Source organism: Protopterus annectens, chromosome 11.part0 (genome assembly GCF_019279795.1).
Source record: "Protopterus annectens isolate FY-2018-M chromosome 11.part0, PAN1.0, whole genome shotgun sequence".
Classification (NCBI taxonomy): Eukaryota; Metazoa; Chordata; order Ceratodontiformes; family Protopteridae; genus Protopterus; species Protopterus annectens.
The window spans coordinates 1,039,316,095-1,039,336,319 of record NC_056745.1 but is presented as its reverse complement, the minus strand read 5'-3'; positions in this window follow the sequence as shown (position 1 = coordinate 1,039,336,319).

The following is a 20,225-nucleotide window of genomic DNA, read 5'->3' as shown; positions in this document are numbered from 1 at the left end:
GTGAGACCACCAGTGTCCACACCTCCAACAGAGGCTGATAAAGTGGTAATTTTAGAAAAAAAGGGTTAGATGCTATCAAAAAGCCTTAATCAGGGTCACAGCTGTCAGAAGGAGTTACTTTAGGAAAGAAATTGTTGATATCTGTAAATCTAAATCTGAGATACTGTTGTTAAAGTACTGCACTTCCAGTAGGAAAACAGTGGATGATTACTGAATTTATGGAGGAACAGCTCTCTGACACCAGTTCACAAACTTAAGGGTGGCAGCACAAGAGGCTCCTAAACCTCAAGGATAAAGAGAGTTAATGTACTGCAAAAATTACTTTACTGAACTTCTAAAGAGTGGCTAGGAGTAGTAGTGATGTAATATTTGGTAGTCCCAAGGGTTTAACATTTGGCACTTCTAGCCATAGCCAATCACTTCTAACCATGTCCCATAACATTACGTTTTCAGGCTGTACAGACATAACACATGCATAAGCTATCTTACGCAATTTGTCTTGGTCAGGCATTGCAAGAGACATACAAGGGTACTGGAAAGTTTGTAAACAGTGTCAAAATGTTAATACAGGAGGTAAAGCCAGCACATACCCAGGTGTTATATACCATGTAGGCATTGGGATCCAACAGTCAAAAAGGCAGGGTTAGACAATGAGGGTAAACAAATTACAGGCAAAAATGGCAGAGTTCTAGCCCATTAACCCATCACCAAAACTCACATGGTCTTTCAAAACAAGAAACTGAGACAACAGACGTATATTTTACCTCATTTCTTTAGGGTTTTTCAACATGACTTTCATGAGTGTAGGATAGATGAACTTGTATGAAGAAGACTATTATAAACTTGGCAAAAGGTATTTTCTTTTTCAAAAGGTAAATGCATGCTGTATCAAACTAAAATGTATGACAATAACTGTTTAAAAGATACAAGTAAAAGAAGCAGTAAAATGTAATATGCGAAAGAAAATGTGTACAATGGTAAATTAGTACGTTTGCCGCACTGTAAATGTACTGCAGTTCAAAACTGAAGCTAAACCTTTCCACCACAAATGTGCACTAAGTCTTGCGCTTGAAGATTTTGCCTAGATTATATGATGATGATGCTTTATTTCACAGTAGCTTGTTGAGACTGCGCGGAAGTATTTAACTGTGGAAATGGGAAGGCATCTTCTAAAATTCAAGCTAAAGCTACAGGAAATGTTATTTGGGGACTTACAAGAAGAAACTGATTACTTAAAGTGAATTAAAAGTTACAGGAGTTGCTGCTTTGCCTACAGGATAAATCCCCTGGAGACAGAGGCAGCACAATGGTGCAGCAGATAGTGTTGTCTTCTCACAGCAAGAGGTTCCCTGGTTTGATCACTGGCTGGGGTGCCTTTTGTGTGGAGTCTGCATGTCCTCCCTTTGTTTGTGTGTTTCCTTAGCATGTTTCAGTTTCCTCCCACATTCCAAAGACATGCAGTAAGTGGAATGGATGCTCTAAATTGGCCATATGTGTGGTGTAGAAGAATTCCCATGACAGAGCTAGCCACCTGGCAGTGTAAACCTTGGCTCTATATGATTGTTACTGTTGAAGTGACACCCTGACTCCATGTGCAAAAATGGGAAAAAGGGCTTGTGGTTGGATGGATGGACAGAGTTCAAGCTGTACTATGCCATCTGCAAAGACTCTGGAAATTTCGCTATGGACTTAAAAGTTCAAAAAAGTAAGGGCACAGTACATCTTTGGCCAGAAGCAGGTAGGTTCTAGTTCAGCTGTAGATATATTTTTTCTGAACATGTTCTCTATTTTAATTCCTTGTGTAAGTGACTAGTTCAGATGTAGACAAATTTTTTTTTGAACATATTTGTCTGTTTTAGTTTTCATTCCCTGTAAGGTCCAATATTGTCTGGACATTTACTTGAAAATAAATGCTGTAACTTCATATCAGATAAAATTGTATTAACTAATAGTAAAATGTTTGCGTCAGATGTTTTACTTATTAGCTTAAAGGTTTATGCATTTTCTAGTATCTGCAACTGTGTAGTGTCCTCCCTATAAAGGTGACCATTTACAGTTAATTGCTACCATTTAAGTATTTAAAGTTTGCTTTACTTTAATGGTAAACAGTAAAGTGTTCTCTGTTTTATTAGCTTTTGGTTAACTTGTGGCAGCATTGTGTACATTTGGGAAGGAAGGGAGGGAGGGTTTGGTGCTGGAGAGTTCCATTTACCCTAATTCTGGAAAATAGTTTGTGCATGTATGCAAAATACTTTTGATCAGGTTTTAATTAGTATTGGCAAGGTTACACTGGTAAGCAATGGGATCCTTCTGAGAAAGGTGAAATCCTAAGAGCCTGTGAACTGTAAATTTGCAGTGTGGGGCTTATTTGGGTATATTAGGTGCTAGGTATTATCTAAGTTATCAGTGCGCATTCACCATATTCCTTTAAGGCCACCTGCCCTCTACATATGATGTGGTACTAGTGGGTAGGATTCAAGCTCTATACAGCTGGTTCCATCAGACCACAAATATTAATTGTATATGTGTGGCAGATAAAACCTGTGTCCCCTGTCCATAAAACAACAATAAAGAGCAGACAATATACATACTATATAAAGGATAATTACTTTATGTGCAACATGTCAAGCCAATCAGGGCTGTGCTAGGGAAAATGAGAGTGGGAATGGTAACGAAAATGAAACTGCTAATTTAGATCTATTGCAGTGGCAAGTATGCAACTTACATCCTTGGTATTGTCAGTTCCCAACTTCACTACTTAGTACAGAGTCCTGAGCTCAAACTCATGGGTGGGTCCTCATCACAAAATACCCTTTACTATGGTGGCACCAATGGAAGACCTGGTTTTGGAGATCACAGTCAGGTTATAGGGTTTTGTAAAAGAAAAAAAAAGACAAATTCTTGTAAGAAGGTGGTAAAAGAATAAATAAAACCATTTGAGATAATATAAGAAACTGTTATGGAAATATTGTCATGTGTCCCTAGTAGCACCAGAAAAAAAAAAAAACAGCAAGTTAACCAATGCCAACAGTTATAGGTTCATACTAGGCTATCTGCCCTGGGGCATTTATAAGCCTAGCCCGATTGTGTTTGGCTTACGCCACCCCTTGATTTGAGTATACTGTGCCCTTTTTAAAGTTTAGTTTACTGTGCCTCTGTCTAATAGTGACACGGAAGTAATCCCCGGGACAAACCTACGATCCCCCATCCACTCATCAAGATTCTTCTTGAAGAGAGTCAGTGAGGTGCTCTGCCTAACATGAATTGGAATTCTATTCCAGAGCAAAGGGAGCCTCTGGGATATGAATCTGTCCCTCCAGCATGTTCTATTTATTTCTGTGCTGAGGTTCAAGTCCCTCGAGCGCATGGCTCTATGGGATTTAGATTTACTGAGGTGGAGCATGTCCATTAATTCTGGGTTGGACATATCTTTATATGTCAGGCATAGATCGCCTCAAAGTAGGCGGTATGCAACTGAGTAGAGCTGGAGTTTTTTTAACCGAGCAGCATATGGCATCTGTTTGAGTCCCTTGATCCTCCTGGTGAGGTACTTTTGGGGTCTTTCTAATTGCTGCAGGTGTCGGGTAAGGTACATCCCAAAGGGGTCATTGTAATCTATGATGGGCCTGATGAGGGATGAATAAAGGGGCACGATTACCTCTCTTGATCTAGATGTGAATCCTTTCATGATGAGGTGGGCTATGTAGAAGGTCTTTCTAACCACTTTGGCAATGTGGTTGTCAAAGGAGAGATTGCTATCAACTTGGGTCCCCAGATCCCCAATTACTTTCTCTGTACTTAATGGGTTACCACCTATGTGGTAATTTGTGGGCACATTGTTTTTGCCAAAGGGTATGACTATACACTTTTTGGCATTTAGCTTTAGACCATGGCTCTGGCACCAGTTATCCGTCTCTGCGAGACCTTTTTGAAGGATGTTTGTGTCAGCTGGAGAGTCGATTATGGTGCCCAGTTTGCAGTAATCTGCGAACTTGGTGAGCCATAGTCCTCCCACATTGGCCTGTACCTCAGAAAAGTAAATACTGAACAAGAGAGGTTCCAGGACAGAACCTTGTGGGATGCCACTTGTGACCGGTTTTGAGTCTGACATGGCTCCAGCAACTCTGACTCTGTGGGTTCTGTCTTTGAGCCAGTTTGCGACCCATCTTGTGATATAGGGGTTTATATTTAGGCTGAATAGCTTATCTATGATGCCCGAGTGGGGTATTGTGTCAAATGCCTTTGCGAGGTCCAGATAGGCTGTGTGGACTACCTTCCCTTCATCTATGGCCTTGGTGACTGTTTCGAAGAAGTCGACCACGTTCAAAAGGCAGGATCTGCCCTTGACAAAGCCAAATTGGGTAGGATCTAGTGTCTGTAGGTCCCCAATGTCTTTGTTTATGAGTTCCATGATGATCCTCTCCATAGCCTTGCAGACTAGGCTAGTCAGGCTTATGGGGCGATAGTTTCCAGGGTCCGCAGAGGCGCCACCTTTGTGGACTGGGACCACTGTTGCTGTACGCCATTCTTTGGGCACATATCCTGTAGTGAGGCTGAGATTGTACAGCAGTTTTACTTGAGGGATTAGTTCTTCTTGGAGTTCATGTAGGACGCAACTCGGGACGCCATCTGGTCCCATGGAAGCAGTGTTTTTTGCTTTGGAGAGGGCGGCCTTCACCTGAGCGTCAGAGATGTTTGGGAGGCTGCACTCTGCCGGGATAGATACTTGCTCTTTTGGGGGGGTGGAGACGTTTGCACTGAACCTGTCTGCCAGGATATTGGCGATGTCTGTGGGTTCAGTGTATTTTTTGTCGCTTAGAATCAACTCAGAACAAGTCTGGGAGTTGCATCCCAGGTTCCTAACATAACTGAAAAAAGCCTTATGATTGCCTTTAGTGTCCTGTGCAATTTTTCTCTCGAAGCTGGCCTTGGAGGATTTTATGAGGGATCATAATTTTTTGCTAGTACTGATCAGAGATGCTTTCCCTTTTAGGGATTTTGCTCTATCATGTAGTAGCATCCTCCTTCTGTTGTACAGTTTATTTATGGCTGGGGTCCACCAGCCTGCCTTTGGATGATTGGGTCTTGATTTTGTTTGGAATAGCATGATCCATGCATTCCTAGAGATGTCCGTAGAATGCGTTTATATAGGATTCTGCAGTTTGGGCCGTAGTTTCCATTGGCCCTGGGGCCTTGAAGGATTCCACTTCGGTTTTGAGAAGTGTGAAGTTCGCTTTTGAAAAGTTTTTCACTGTGGTTTTCTGGGCTGGGGGTGGGGTCGGGATGTGGATATCCAGTGAAATTAATTTATGATCTGATCTTACAAATGAGGGATATACTTCTGGTATGGAGCATAGAGTCCCCATATTGGTAATGATCAGGTCTAGTATGTTTTCCCCTCTTGTGGGAGTGGTGACTAGTTGTTCCATAGCATTTGAGTTTATGAATTCCAGGAACCTTTGGGCTAAGGTGCTGGGGCTTGAGTAATGCTCCCAGTCTATGTTTGGGTAGTTGAAGTCACCCAATATAATGGTGTTCGGAGAGATCTTCATGTTCTCCAATGTTTTCAGGAAAGCCGAGTGGGATTCCTGACTTTGAGAGGGTGGTCTGTAGGATGCTATAAACTGAAAAGCAGTCTTGCCCACTGTCAGTTGCACATGGATGGTCTCCGATCCTTCGTACAATGCCACTAACCTGGAGGTGTGGATATCCTTGATAAATATGGAAACTCCTCCTCCTTTTGTGGTTCGGTCTGGGTTTTGGGGTCGAAAAGCATGATATGAGGTATAACCTGGTAGTGCTGGGGTGCTCTCTGGAGCCTTGAACCAGGTTTCTGTCACTGCACAGATATCGATGTTCTCCATACTGAGGAGAGCTTCGAGTGCATGCATCTTGAGGTTAAGACTTCTGGCATTTAGCAGCATTACCCTTAGTTTCTTGTTCCTTGTGCTGTCTATGGAGGTGGGTTTGACTTTTGAGCCTTGCCTAAAAAAGGCACTATGGGGATGGCAAGAGCCTTTGCCAATATCCGAAAGCCCAGGGGTGACAGGTGCAAGCCGTCCCTAGTGAAGCAACGTGGTTTGTCGAGCATGTCATCCCAGGCTGACAGACACTGGATCCCCTTTGAATGACACCAAAATGTTAGCCAATTGTTAAAATCGATCATTTTGTCTTTATACTGTGGCATCATTCTAGGTGAGGGTAAGATGCTGCTCAAGGTCAGGGTCATACTGGCCTGGGCTACATGATCAGAGAGCTCCTCTATGTCTCTTTTCATGTAGTCGAGGGAGGTACGTCTCAGGTCATTCACGCCAGCATGTACAATGACTGAGTCATATTTGCATTTGCTTTGGAGTGACCTGAGTGCTTGCGTTATGTGGCGGATCCTAGCGCCCGACAGGCAGCTCACTGTGACCTTCTCTTTATTCAGCCTGGTGAGCGGGACGTCAGTGTGTCTGACAATAGAGTCACCTATTACAAGAGTATCAGGTGTGTTATTCAGCCTTAAGGGCTGTGACTGCTTGGCACACTGACTTTGTGCGCTATGTGTTTTACGTGTTTTGTTTTGGAGTAGCATTTGCTTGGATGTCTGCTTTGGAGGTCTCTGTTGCTTAGGTAGATTTTTATTTAGAACCTCCGAGTATGTTTTTGTGTTTGGTTCACTGTTGTAGTGGGACTATGTGATACTGGAATTGTGTTGTGTGAGGTTACCTTCTCCTCCTGACTGGTTACACCAGTTTTGAGATGAGAGAGCTCAGCCTCCAGTTTGGCTATATGGTTGCATCTCTCACATATATTTGAACCTGTTTGGAGGAGGAGAGGGTTGTCCGTGTACATGAGACAGTTGTAACATTGCCTCAAAATTCCCAGATTCACCAGCTGGACTGGAGAGGAAACCATTGACTGACCTTTGGACATGCTAGAGCAATATAGGGAACTGAATTAAAATGGACCAATAGGGGACAAGGTAATTGTAGAGAGTATAAGAGTAAGTAGTGCTTATGGTTTATTAGTGCTAACTTGTAAAATTACTTATTTGGACCAGTGAGGGGCCTTAGAATGAGAATATGGTGTTTAATTTGAGAGATAGAGCAGTTCTCAGGGAAAAAGTGAAGAGCAGACTTTGTGGAGCCAGGAATAGTTTAAACCCAATTAGGCGGCGCTGCCCGATGTTGCGCTATGCGCAAAACCGCGCAAAAGAGGGTTTTAAGATAGGGAGATCAAGGAGTTAGGAATTGACCCAAAATGGCCAATAAAACTATAGTTTCAAGGCAGTAACCACTCCCACAGGGGCAGGCAGGCTGCTCAATGTTTATCACTGCCACTGATGAACACAGAGACTTCCCTTTAGCCCAAGCAAACAATGGCCTCCAAGAAACTTACAAACAGTTCAGAACAGCAAATCTGTAACTGAACTTTTTTAAATCTCAGAAAAGTGGGGAAAAAAGCAAGATTTTTTTTTTTTTTTTTTTTTAAGGAAAGCAGAGGTTCACAAGTATCAACAAGTTAGAACAGTGCAGTAAATGACCCCACACTTGAGTGCTAGGCCAGAAACAGATAAAATGCAAGTTTTAAGAAAAAAACTATTTTAAAAATAAGTGCAGGCAGGAAATTCAGTAATCAGCTCTAGGTTGTGTTCTAAATACAGTTACCAACACAGAAATCAAGTTTAGCAAGCCAGAAAATGCTCAAATGTAGGCGGCAATGCAGAAAAACAACAAATAATCTGAAGCAAAATACTTAAAATCTCAAAAGTGGCTCCTTTCTCCTCTCAGCATTTTCTCCTCTTGGTGAATGCTTCACCAACAGCCAACAAGTCCAAAAAGATGCCAAAACCACGAGGCAATCGGGTTTTAAGAGAGGGAGAACAAGGAGTTAGGAATTGACCCAACATGGCCAATAAAACTACAGTTTCAAGGCAGTAACCACTCCCACAGGGGCAGGCAGGCTGCTCAATGTTTATCACTGCCACTGATGAACACAGAGACTTCCCTTTAGCCCAAGCAAACAATGGCCTCCAAGAAACTTACAAACAGTTCAGAACAGCAAATCTGTAACTGAACTTTTTTAAATCTCAGAAAAGTGGGAAAAAAAGCAAATAGTGGGAAACAAGTAATGAGACTCTACTCAACTGTAACCCATGTAAACTATATATGCTGTTATGAGAAAACTGTATAAACTATACATGTTATTATGAGAAAACTTTTTAAGAAACAAAAGTACTTTGGACTGTAAAATGGCTTAATACAGGACTGTATGCACAAAACTGAAGATATTGCATGCAAGTGTATTTGCTGCATTTTTAACCACATTAAGAGTTTTATACATGTAAACACAATGTTACTGATGTTCATCCTAATTTGGTCTACAATTAATATGATGCTATGTTTAATTCATTTAGAGTTTCAACAACAGGAAGGACGCTAAAAGCCAGAACTGTTGACAGTTAAACCTGGTGGAATGAAGACAATGCATCAAATTAATCATATTGCTTTTACCATAATGCCAGTTTTACGTGGTCTTACCAATGTAAAAACCATGACAGGAACAGCATGTAGCAAGATAAACTAAGTTCGTGCTCCTATATGTTGCCACAAATCTAGGTGTAAAGATTATCCCTCCTTTACATTCAGGAATAACATGTCAGTTAAAAGGCTTTTATTTTATGGCTCAAGGTCTGCATGTCCCGTACCATTCCCTCTTATAATTGTAAAGCATGCTCTGCTATTTTTCCAGATCCCTGTTTCACACACCCTGTCACTGGACGTGTTTTTACGTATGACCACACGCCAGCTGAGGGAAAGAAATTTTGAGCATTTAGGAAATGTGGTGGTGCTGCGGTAGCATTGTCAACTCACAGTAAGACGTTGTCCTGTTCGATTCTCAGCTAGAGCATCTTCTATGTGGAGATGTGCATGAATGGGGGTACCTTCGTTGAAGGTTGTGCGTCAGGGCCTGCAACTCGGCACGTAAAAATCTACTGCCAATCATTAGCGGACCGGAGTTCTGCTGTAGCGACCCCTAACCAGGAAAAGCTGAAAGACACAACAACAACGCAATCAGGTTATATCTAATGCCCTAGCTAATCATGCCTTATCTTATCCAGGCCATAGTACCTTTCTGTTTAGGGTTCTGCAAGTGCTGCATCCCAGCAGAAGAGGAGGTGATTTTAACAACACTGTTGAATTATGTGAACTGAAGTGGATTATCTCTGTGAGAGCTTATGAACCTCCAGGCCTTAACAGTGGCATTTCCCTTAAGCCTGCCTTATTAGGCAGAAGATGATGCAAGATCATTTTTTAATTGGTTCAGTTTTAATTGTTTCTTACTGACTGGCTGAGTACTTTTTTAAAAATATGTGATTTTTACTTTCATTTTGTATTTGGTCTGATGAAGCGGTAACCCTGCGAAAGCGCTAACCTTTTTCCAATTAACTGTTTGCTGTTTTACATACCTTCTGGGCATTTATTTGGCTGGATCGTGGTGGTTTGACTCACTTATAATTATTTTTGGAAAAAAGAAAACACGTAAGATGAAACAACACACAAGGCCTGAAGTTTTGAAAACCATCTTGTAGAGCTTATGGCCACTACAGAGTTTTCCAAGATACACATTTTAACTCTGCCACAATGAAGGCAGTAGATCCCAAGGAATAGCTGGATCTTTAAAAGATTGTCTGATGTGGAATGTGCCCTTAAGGAATGCCTTACAAACATTTGTGGAAGCTAGCAAGGAGCTTTGCAGTGCTGGATGAAAATTAGAAGCAGCAGAAAGGTGAATCTTGACAGAAGAGTAAAGCCTATATCTAAAATTTGGGAGAGATATCTATGATGGCCAACACATAGAGTGAAAAGAGGTTCCAGTTCCTTGGAAGTAGCCCACATAGCAAAGTGGGACCATTTCTTTTGTATGTTTTTCTTGTATCAAGTTTTTTTGTCAGAAGTACAGATTTGTATAAGTTTAGTGAGGTATACCATCATTCCTGACCATCAATTGACCAAGTAACTATGTGATTTGGTGGAAGGAATGAATATTCAAGTAAGGCTAGTCACTTGGCTTCCTCCAGAACATGATGCCATAACAGAAGGAACCATATCTTCTGAGGCCAAAATGGAGTACAAAAATCAGTTTGGACTTCTTCTCCTTGGCTTTCTCTGGATGAACTGGGTATGGGGGTAAAGGAGGAAGTATACAGCAGTCCTGGGGGACACTTCTGGACAAAAGCATCCTTGGATCACTTCCCTGGAATGGGACTCCGAGAGTAAAATTTGTTGTTTTTGGTTTGGTTGGGAATGAAAGCAGGTCACAGAAAGGCTTCCATTAGCAATAGAAATTCTTCCTAGTACTTAAATTGACCTTTGGCACTTTTGAGGTGTCAGCAAACAACTGCTAAGAATTGAATTAGCTTCCCCAGGAACAGTAGCTAACAGAAAAAGTGATTCATTTACATAGTCAACTGCCATACCATCATGACCTTGCAAAATAAGGGGAACAAATGTGCCCCCTTTTGCTTGTTTGTATACCAAACCACACTGTTATTGTGGATCTCATCTGCAACCTATCAGATATCATCAAAGAAATAGGTACAATGGTTCTAAATGTTGTTTATTCAAACTTAAATTACCAGTTGCTGCATCCAAGGTATATTTTGAAGTAAAAATGGAAGATCATTATGAATTCGACTCTCAAGTCATTTTATCCGGCTCGTTTGTTGTTCCATTACAACCAGACTAGACCATTAATACTGTATATTCATTTGTACTTTGCTTTTTTTTTTTTAGTCATTGTTTTCATTTGTTTTATTGTTTGATTGTTTTCTTGATTTAGTGTTTTAGTTTCTTTAAACTGTATAGTTAGTATGATAGTGGAGCTTTTCTCCTCGGGCCTCTGCTGAAAATGGACATGTATCCAGCCAGACTAGCCCGGTTAACAAATGTAAAATAAATAAATATAAATAAATGTTGCATGGGTGTGATAATATCTATGTCGGTAGATAATTCCAAAACAATAGCATTCTGTACACAAGGCCCAGTCAACTGCAATGTATTTGGAAGTTTCTGGGAACTTGGGTACTGGTACTGCATTTAATTTTTTTGTCTATTTAATTGTTTCATTGAATATTGTGGTTTGTGTCGCTCTGTAGTTATTTATTTTTCTATTTGTTTCATAGAATACTGTGGTCTCTCTCTCTCTCTCTCTGCAGTTAGTTTTCTGCCCTCCCTCCATGTTCTTGTTCTGGTATTAATCTTGGTGGCTTTGGAATTGCACGCTCCTCCTGTAAATTTGTGTTTGAAAACTCCTCCTGGGTCTATCTCATTTGCTCACTCAACCAAGTACAGTGAGATCATTTTGACTTCAGACACTCCTACCAGTACCATCTGTTCAGCTCTATCCCAGCTCTATTCCAGTCTAGTGTCACTAGCTCATTCTACCTAATACAGAGAGAACATTTGTGAAGGGCAACCACTTAGGTCCTTAATTTTTAATTTACAAAAAAAAAAATTCTAAGCTTGTTTCCTGCCTTTCCTGTAACTAGTCTAGTACAGATACAGATTTGCTGTGTTGGAGGGAAGCCTTCTAGCTTATCAGTGGGAGTGGTAAGCATTAGGTAGCCTATCTACCACAAGAGTGGTTTCTGGCCCAGAAATTTTGTTTATTGGCTGTAGCAGTTTTTCCATCTCTTTCAACTTACTGGTTTAAAAGCCCACATTTGCGCTTGTTTCCCATCTTTCCTGTAACTAGTGTAGTCCAGATACAGATTTGCTGTATCCAGGACTGTTTGTAAACTTCTGAGGCCCCCAAGCCTTTCTGTGTTGGAGGGAAGCCTTCTAGCTTACCAGTGGGAGTGGTAAGCACTAGGTAGCCTATTTACCACAAGAGTGGTTTCTGGCCCAGTAATTGCAGTTTATTGGCCGTTTGGGCAGTTTTTCCATCTCTTTCAACCTTCTGTTTTAAAAGCCTGCGTTTCACTTGTTTCCCATCTTTCCTGTAACTAGTCTAGTCCACATACAGATTTTCTGTATCCAGGACTGTTTGTAAGCTTCTGAGTTGGAGGGAAGCATTCTAGCTGATCAGTGGGAGTGGTAAGCACTAGGTAGCCTATCTACCACAAGATCCAGGTACAGATTCTTAGTTTTAACACTTGTATTTGCTTATTCATGCTCAGCACTTGTTCAGAAATTGTTGTTAGCACTAAATAAGCTACAAATTACTACAGCACTCAACCCTCCTCTTTACCTAGAGGAAAACAGTTTTTGTACTTACTTTCCTCACTTGCTTAGAGAAAAATAGCTCTTATAATCACTTTCCTCACTTGTCTAGAGGAAAGTAGTTTTTTTCAGGCATGTCCAAGGGTCAGCTCCCAGTGTTCTCTCCTGTCTATCTGATGAATCTGGGCATCTTGTGGCAATGCAGCAATTGCCTCATGTACACAGACAACCCTTTCCTCCTATCACCCAAAACCACAACCTGTGAGAGATGCACTTATCTAGCCAAACTGGAGGTAAAGCTCTCTCCAACCAAGACTGAACTTGACAGTCAAGAGGAGAAGGTAAACACTTGCACCACACCACACTCATCACGTAGTCCCACTAAACCTACACCACCAAAATCCACACACAGAAACACAAAAACATTCACGGAGGCTCTCAATAATAATTTCCTCAAGCAACAGAGACCTCCAAAGCAGAAACGCAAGCAACCCGCATCCCCCAACACAACCCAAATGACACATAGCCCACAGACTCAGTGTGCCAATAAACCACAGCCCATAAGGCAAAATAACATACCCAACACACTAGTCATAGATGACTCTATAGTCAAGCACACTGATGTCCACTCACCAGGCTAAACAAGGAGAAGGTTACTGTCAGCTGCCTGTCAGGTGCCAGGATCCGCCACATAATCCACGCACTCAGGTCACTCCACAACAAGTACAAATATGATTCTGTCATTGTTCATGTTGGTGTGAATGACTTGAGACGTACCTCCCTGGACTACATGAAGAGAGACATGGAAGAGCTCTCCAATCTTGTAGCCTAGCCCTGAGTAGCATCTTGCCATCGCCGGAATGATACCGCAGTACAATGATAAAATGATTGACTTCAACAACTAGCTAAGTTTCTGGTGTCATTCTAAGGGGATCCAGTGTCTGTCTGCCTAGGATGACATGGTCGACAGACCACGATGCTTTGCCAGAGATGGCCTGCACCTGTCACCTCTGGGATTCCAGATACTGGCTAAGGGTCTTGCCGCCACTATAGTGCCTTTTTTAGGCAAGGTTCAAATGACAAATTCACCACCGTAACAGGAACAGGCAAGCAAAAACTGAGGGTAATGCTACTTAATGCTAGAAGTCTAAATCTCAAAATGCACTCACTCGAGTCACTCCTTAAAATGGAGAATATAGATACCTGTGCAGTGGCTGAAACCTGGAACCTGGTTCAAGGCTCTAGAGAGAACCCCTGCATTACCAGGCTATAACTCATACCACACGTTTCGGCCATCTAACCTGGACCAGAACACCAAAGGTGGAGGTGTGCCCATATTCATTAAAGATATCCAAATCTCCAGGCTAGTTGTGCAGCATAATGCATCCGAGGTTATCCAAGTGCAACTAACTCTGGGCAAAACTGCAATCCAAACTGTAGCTTGCTACAGATCCCCCACCATGCCCCAGAATTCCCACTCATCTTTTCTTGATATACTGGAAAATATTAGGGTTCAACCAAACACCCTAATAATGGGCAATTCCAACTACCCCACCATTAACATGTACCAACTCCTTCGCTCAATGCTTTTTGGAATTCAAAAATTCCAATGCCCTGGGTCAACTTATCCACACCCCCACCAGGGGCAATAATATCCTAGACCTAGTCATTACCAACATGAGTGACCGGTGTTCCACACTGAAGTCAACTCCTCGTTGTTCAGATCCAACTATAAGCTAATCACCCTAGATATAGTACAGTTTTGTACCTACCATAAATGTAGATGTCCGATAGATATGCAACTGCAGTCCTGACATATGGGTTGTCCTGCCTCAGGCAGCCCTTCGGTCGGCCAGATTCCAAAGTCTGGGTCCGGCGTCGGCCGATGTCTCCCGCTCTCCGACGTCAGCACGGCTGGAGTATAAAGGCATCAGCCGACGCCATCTTCTTCGGTGTTTCTTGCCCCAGATGCCAGGTGCCCTCCAAGGAAGGCTAAATTTTGTGAATGGAAAAAAACAAAAATTCCAGACATGCAAAACAGTAATAAACAGATACACCATAACAGATATCCCCAGCTAATAGGAAAAGGGGGAATGGACCCAAGGGAGAACACAGAGGGGTAGGAGGGAGGGTAAAATTGACTGCAGTTGCATATCTATCGGAAATCTACATTTATGGTAGGTACAAAACTGTACTATGTCCTTCAAGAATGCAACTGCAGTCCTGACATATGGGTTGAATACCATAGCCAAGCTGGGGGTGGTAGGACTAAGCAAGAGATGGTGTAGCTAGAAGGCCCTGCAGGACTGCCGAAGCAAAGCCTGCTCGGGATCTGGAGTATAATGGCAGGTTGTAGTGTTTGGTAAATGTATGCATGGAGCTCCATGTAGCAGCCTCTAGAATATCTTTTGTAGCCACTCCTCTTAGAAAGGCTGTGGATGTGGCCATAGCTCTGGTGGAGTGTAGTCTAATATTAGCTGGCACACTTTTTCCATGGAAAGAGTAAAAGAATCTGATGCAGTGCCCAATCCATTTTGAAATAGTTTGTTTGGTGACTGCTTTTCCTTGCGCTCCAGCAGCATAGGCTACAAACAGTTGGTCAGACTTCCAGGTGATCTTTGTTCTGTCCACATAGTAGTGTAGTTGTCTGTGAATGTCTAAAGTATGCAGCAGCTTTTCCCCTTTATTTTGAGGGTTAGGAAAGAAGGTAGGCAGGTGAATTGCTTGGTTTAGAGACACTCTGGATATCACCTTAGGCATGAATGAAGGATTGGTCCTAAGAGAAACTCTGTCCTGATGAAAGATGAAAAAAGGAGGAACTGCCATGAGGGCCTGTATCTCCGAGACTCTTCTTGCTGAGGTGACTGCCAGCAGGAAAACCGTTTTCCAAGAGAGAAATTGCATTTCTGAAGATGCTGCTGGTTCAAAAGGAGGAAGAGTTAATTTTTCCAAGACGTAATTGAGGTCCCATGCAGGAATTGGTGGTTTCCTTGGAGGTTTGATATTCTTTATCCCTCTTAGAAACTGTCTTAGCAAGGGATGCGAGAACACAGGTGGATCACAACCGTGCTGAGATAGCTGAAGCGTGGATTTTGATGGAAGAGTATGAGAGGCCACTGTGAAACATTTCTGCCAAGTATTCTAATATCTGAGGTATGTTCATCAGTGATGCATCCTGGCCCTTGTTGACATTCCAGATGATGAATCTCTTCCATTTGGCCGAATAGGTTTTTCTGGTGGAAGGTCTGCGTGCCTCCAGCAGGATTTCCTGAACTTTTTCGGAGAGGGAGTCATGGACCACAGTCATGGTACCCTCCAAGCTGTCAGCTTTAAGGTTTGCAGGTTCTGATGAACAGTCCTGTAATTGTGTTGAGTCAGGAGCAGAGGCCATTGAGGCAAGGGCCACGGTTTGGTGTGCATTATGCTCAGTAGCAGTGGATACCAGTGTTGCCTTGGCCAGTCTGGAGCTATCAAGATTCCTCTTGGTTGTTCTGCCTTGTACTCAATAGACTTCAACACATCCTGAGCATTAGCACCAAAAAGCTTCTGTTTATCCAGAGGTGCGTCCAGGAGCTTTACTTTAACATGATCCAGCAGTGGTTGTTCTTTTAACCAAGCATGTCTACGGATAACAGCCCCTGTCATAGCTGCCCTACATTAAGCCTCCAATGCATCATAACCACACTGAAGAAAATGATTGTTAACCTGCTGAGTATTATGAACCAAATCCTGCAATGCCTTTTTATCTATAGGCTCAGGAGAGGCTAGCTTTTTCTGCAAATATCCAGTAAATAGTCCTGGTACTGAAACATATGAAAAAGGCAGTTAAGTGACCTCATGGCAAGGGTGGAGGAGGTATAAACCTTTTTACCCCATCTCTCCATGGACCTTGCTTCCCTGTCAGCTGGCAGTGGATTCTTGGCTGAAGAGGAAGCCACTCCTTTGGGGCCCTGTGAAATAGTTTCTAGATCCACAGAGTGGGCCTTAAAGAGATGCTTGTGAGTGTCAGGGACCCTGTAATATCTGTCTGGCTTGACAGGAGCAGGAGGGAGAGAATCAGGGGAAGCATTGGAGTCTGAGAATACATCATCCAGGACATCCAAAACGGGAGGGTTAGCTAAAGGTCTGTGCTGGGGTAATTTAAGGAAGGTACGTAGCCTTTTCCTAGAGTCTGAAAATTCCTGACCCTGCCAATAAAAATGTTCCCTCATGGAGTGGAGGACTTCACCAAAAGAAAAATCCTCTGGAGGAGAGGCAGAGGGAATTGATTCCTCAGCATCAGAGTCCTCATAGGCCTGGAAGGATTCTTCTTGGGTATCCGAATGCTCTGAATCCCCAGAGGCTTCATCTGAAGAGAGGTTGTCTGCCTGCTCAGTTCTAGGCCTTTTTTCCGCAGGCAGCTGAGAACCTCTGTCTGGGTGAGGCTGAGACCCCCTGATAAGAGAGATTAGATCTGCAGCAAGAGACATGATCTGTCTATCAGAAGAAGGGGCCTGAGAAGTAGGTTTAGGTTGGGCCTTGGCCTGGCTGGCGGCCTTAGCACGTGCAAAGGCCTTGATGGACATAGATACAGGCGACCTAGCTGCCCCATGTGCAGGGGTAACTTTGTCCACAGGAATGGTGTCGGGTAGATCCAGAACTTTGGTTTCTGGAGGAAGATCAACAACCGGCACCGGTGTAGTCTCCGGGGCCGAAGAACGTGCTAAAGCGGTGTCGTCGGCCTGGAGCAGTTGGATTACCGCTTCCGTAGGGACCGAAGCACTCGAGGAGGGCTTAGGCGTTATATCGGTGGAAGACGCGGGCCAAGGATGTCGGTCCCGGTCCTTTAGTTTTTTGGTAGTTTGTGCTGTCGGTTGTTCCGACGGCATGATGTAAGCGTAGGATTTGCCAAAAAAGTCTTCGGCAAACTCTGCCCGGCGCCTGAGAGTGCGCTTATTAAAGCAGGCACAGGCAGCACAGGCCGAGACGTCGTGGTCTGGGCCCAGGCAAGGGAGGCAATAAGAATGGAAGTCCTTATGAGGTATTTGTTTACCACAAGACAAACAATTATTAACTTTTTCAATTTGTTCTGACATCGGCTGAGGCAAGAAAAAATGTTCCCCAACGGGGTACTTAGCTTTTAGATGACTTCGGTAACTGAAAAACACAGGAGCTGACCGACCGGCACTTGCGAACTGCTTCTGCTTCGGGCACCGCGCGGCAAGAAAGACTGAAGAAGATGGCATCGGCTGATGCCTTTATACTCCAGCCGTGCTGACGTCAGAGAGCGGGCGACATCGGCCGACGCCAGACCCAGACTTTGGAATCTGGCCGACCGAAGGGCTGCCTGAGGCAGGACAACCCATATGTCAGGACTGCAGTTGCATTCTTGAAGGACATCCACATTCCGCCCCCACCCACCATTAAGGAAACCATGGTAAAACATTTCTCCAAAGCCAACTTCATGCTTCTTAAGACAGAAGTGTCGAACTTCATGACACCCATGCAGATGGACAATACAGTTATGACTGCTGAATCCTACACAAATGCACTCTAGAGGCACTTACACGAGTGCATGGATCGTGCTTATCCCAAACAGAACCAAGACGCTATCCTCCAAAAAAAGGAAGCCAATCTGGTGGTCCCCTGCCAAAACAAACTCTAGAACAGAAGGAAGAAACTGTTGCAAAAGAGAGTAAAATCCCATGAGTAGAGGAGCTCCCTGGTCAGCCTCAGTAAGAAGCTGAGATCCCTTATAAGATCCTCCAAAGTTAAGTACGAAAACAAAATCGCCAGTGATTCTAAGGGCAACTACAAAGCATTCTATAGCTATGTCAAGAATCTCAATGGCAACACCCAGATCTCCTCTGAGCTACAGCACAATGGCACAAAAATTACAGAACTAATTGATATTGCCAACATCCTGACAGATAGGTTCAGTGCTAAAGTTACCCTCCTCTCACCCCCTAAAGGACCCATATCTATACAGAAAGAATGCAGAGTCCCTGTAATCACATCTATGCAGGTAAACGTTGCACTCTCTAAAACCAAAAACACAGCATCCATGGGACCGGACAACATCCCAGACTGCATTTTACATGAACTTCAGAACGAACTGGCTCCCCACCTAAGCACCATGTTCAATCATAGTCTCATGTCAGGCTTTGTGCCCACTGAATGGGATACAGCAACTGTTATCCCACTCCACAAAGGGGGAGCCACCACTGATCCTGGGAGCTATTGCCCTATTTGCCTGACGAGCCTGGTCAGCAAGGCCATGGAATGTATCATCATGGAACTCATAAACAAAGACATTAGTAACCTCAAAACTCTGGACCCCACCCAGTTCGGGTTTGTGAAAGGCAAAGCATGCCTTCTGAGCCTGATCGACTTCTTTGAGGCAGTCACCAAAGCTGTAGATGAGGGTAAGGTGGTTCACACAGCCTATCCTGAACCTGCCAAGGCTTTCAACACCATCCCCCATTCTTGAATTATAGCTAAACTCATTAAACTAGGTATACATCCCTACATCACAAGATGGGTTGCCAACTGGTTCACTGACAGAACCCACACTGTAAAAGTTGCAGACTCCAAATATGACTTCAAACCAGTGACAAGTGGAGTACCACAGGGTTCAGTCCTGGGACTTCTCCTGTTTGGTATCTACTTCTCTGAAGTACAGGCTAACACAGAAGGCCTCTGGCTAACAAAGTTCACAGATGACTACAAACTAGGAGCCATAGTCGAGTCCCCAAATGATATGGACATCTACAGAAGGGCCTCACTGAGACAGATGCCTGGTGTCAGAGGCATGGCCTCAAGCTCAATGCAAAAAAGTGGATTGTCATCCCTTTTGGTAAAAACTCTGTACCCATGAACTACCACATAAACGGCAGTCTACTAAATGCCGAATGTGTGATAAGAGACCTTGAGGCCCAGGTGGACAGTAGTCTCTCCTTTGATAATCACATTGCCACAATAGTCAGGAAATTCTTCTGCGTGGCACACCACATCACAAAAGGGTTCTCATCCATGAAAAAAGAGGTCATTGTTCCCCTCTACTCGGCACTCAGACCCATTGTAGAGTACAACATCCTTTTTGGAATGTATCTCTCAAGACATCTGCAGCAGTTGGAAAGGCCACAGAAGTACCTCACAAAGAGGATTACTGGGCCTCAAAGAGATGCCCTACACTGACCATCTCAAAAAACTCCAGCTTTACTCTGTAGCATATCGCCTACTCCAAGGAGATCTCTGCATAACATATAAAGCTATGTTAAACCCAGAGCTGTTGGACATGCTACACCTAAAGAAATCCCAATCCCTCTGAGCTACACACTCTAGGGACCTAAATCTTGTCACCACAATAAACAGGACATGCTGGAGGGATAGGTTCCTGTCCCAGAGACATCCTATACTCTGGAACAATCTACCCATCTATGTCAAGCAAAGTTCCTCATTAACACTCTTCAAGAAAAATCTTGAGGAGTGGATGGGAAATAGGAAATACACCCAGGGGATGATTTCTGTGGCTCTGCTCGACAGGAGCACAGGAAATTAACTTTCTTGGGGGGGCATAAGCCAGGGAGCCTTGTTGGCTAGGCTTGCATAGGCCCTTGGGCTGATAGCCTAGTACCTACCTATGAACCTATGAGAAGCCTGGTTGACTAATAACATCAAATGCCCAACCAATGGAGTTACCTCAGGATGAATATCCTCATATGGAGAATTATCCATACCAGATGATGACATATCTAAATTCAAACCAAGTACAACAAATCACAAGTGTGTGGAAGAAAGCAATAAAAAAAGAAGCAGTTTTCAAAACTGTTCTGAAAAACTTTCAACTACATGACTACAAACATTTTAGCATATGTAAAAGTTGAATTGCAATAACTTTAGCTCTTTATCTATAAATGCATTGAGATTTCCTGCCTAACAGTTCCCATATCAATACACATTTGTTAAAAATCACATGACCACTCTTGTACAAAAAAAAAGAAGTTATGTTCTTACCATAACGTTCCATCTGAGTAG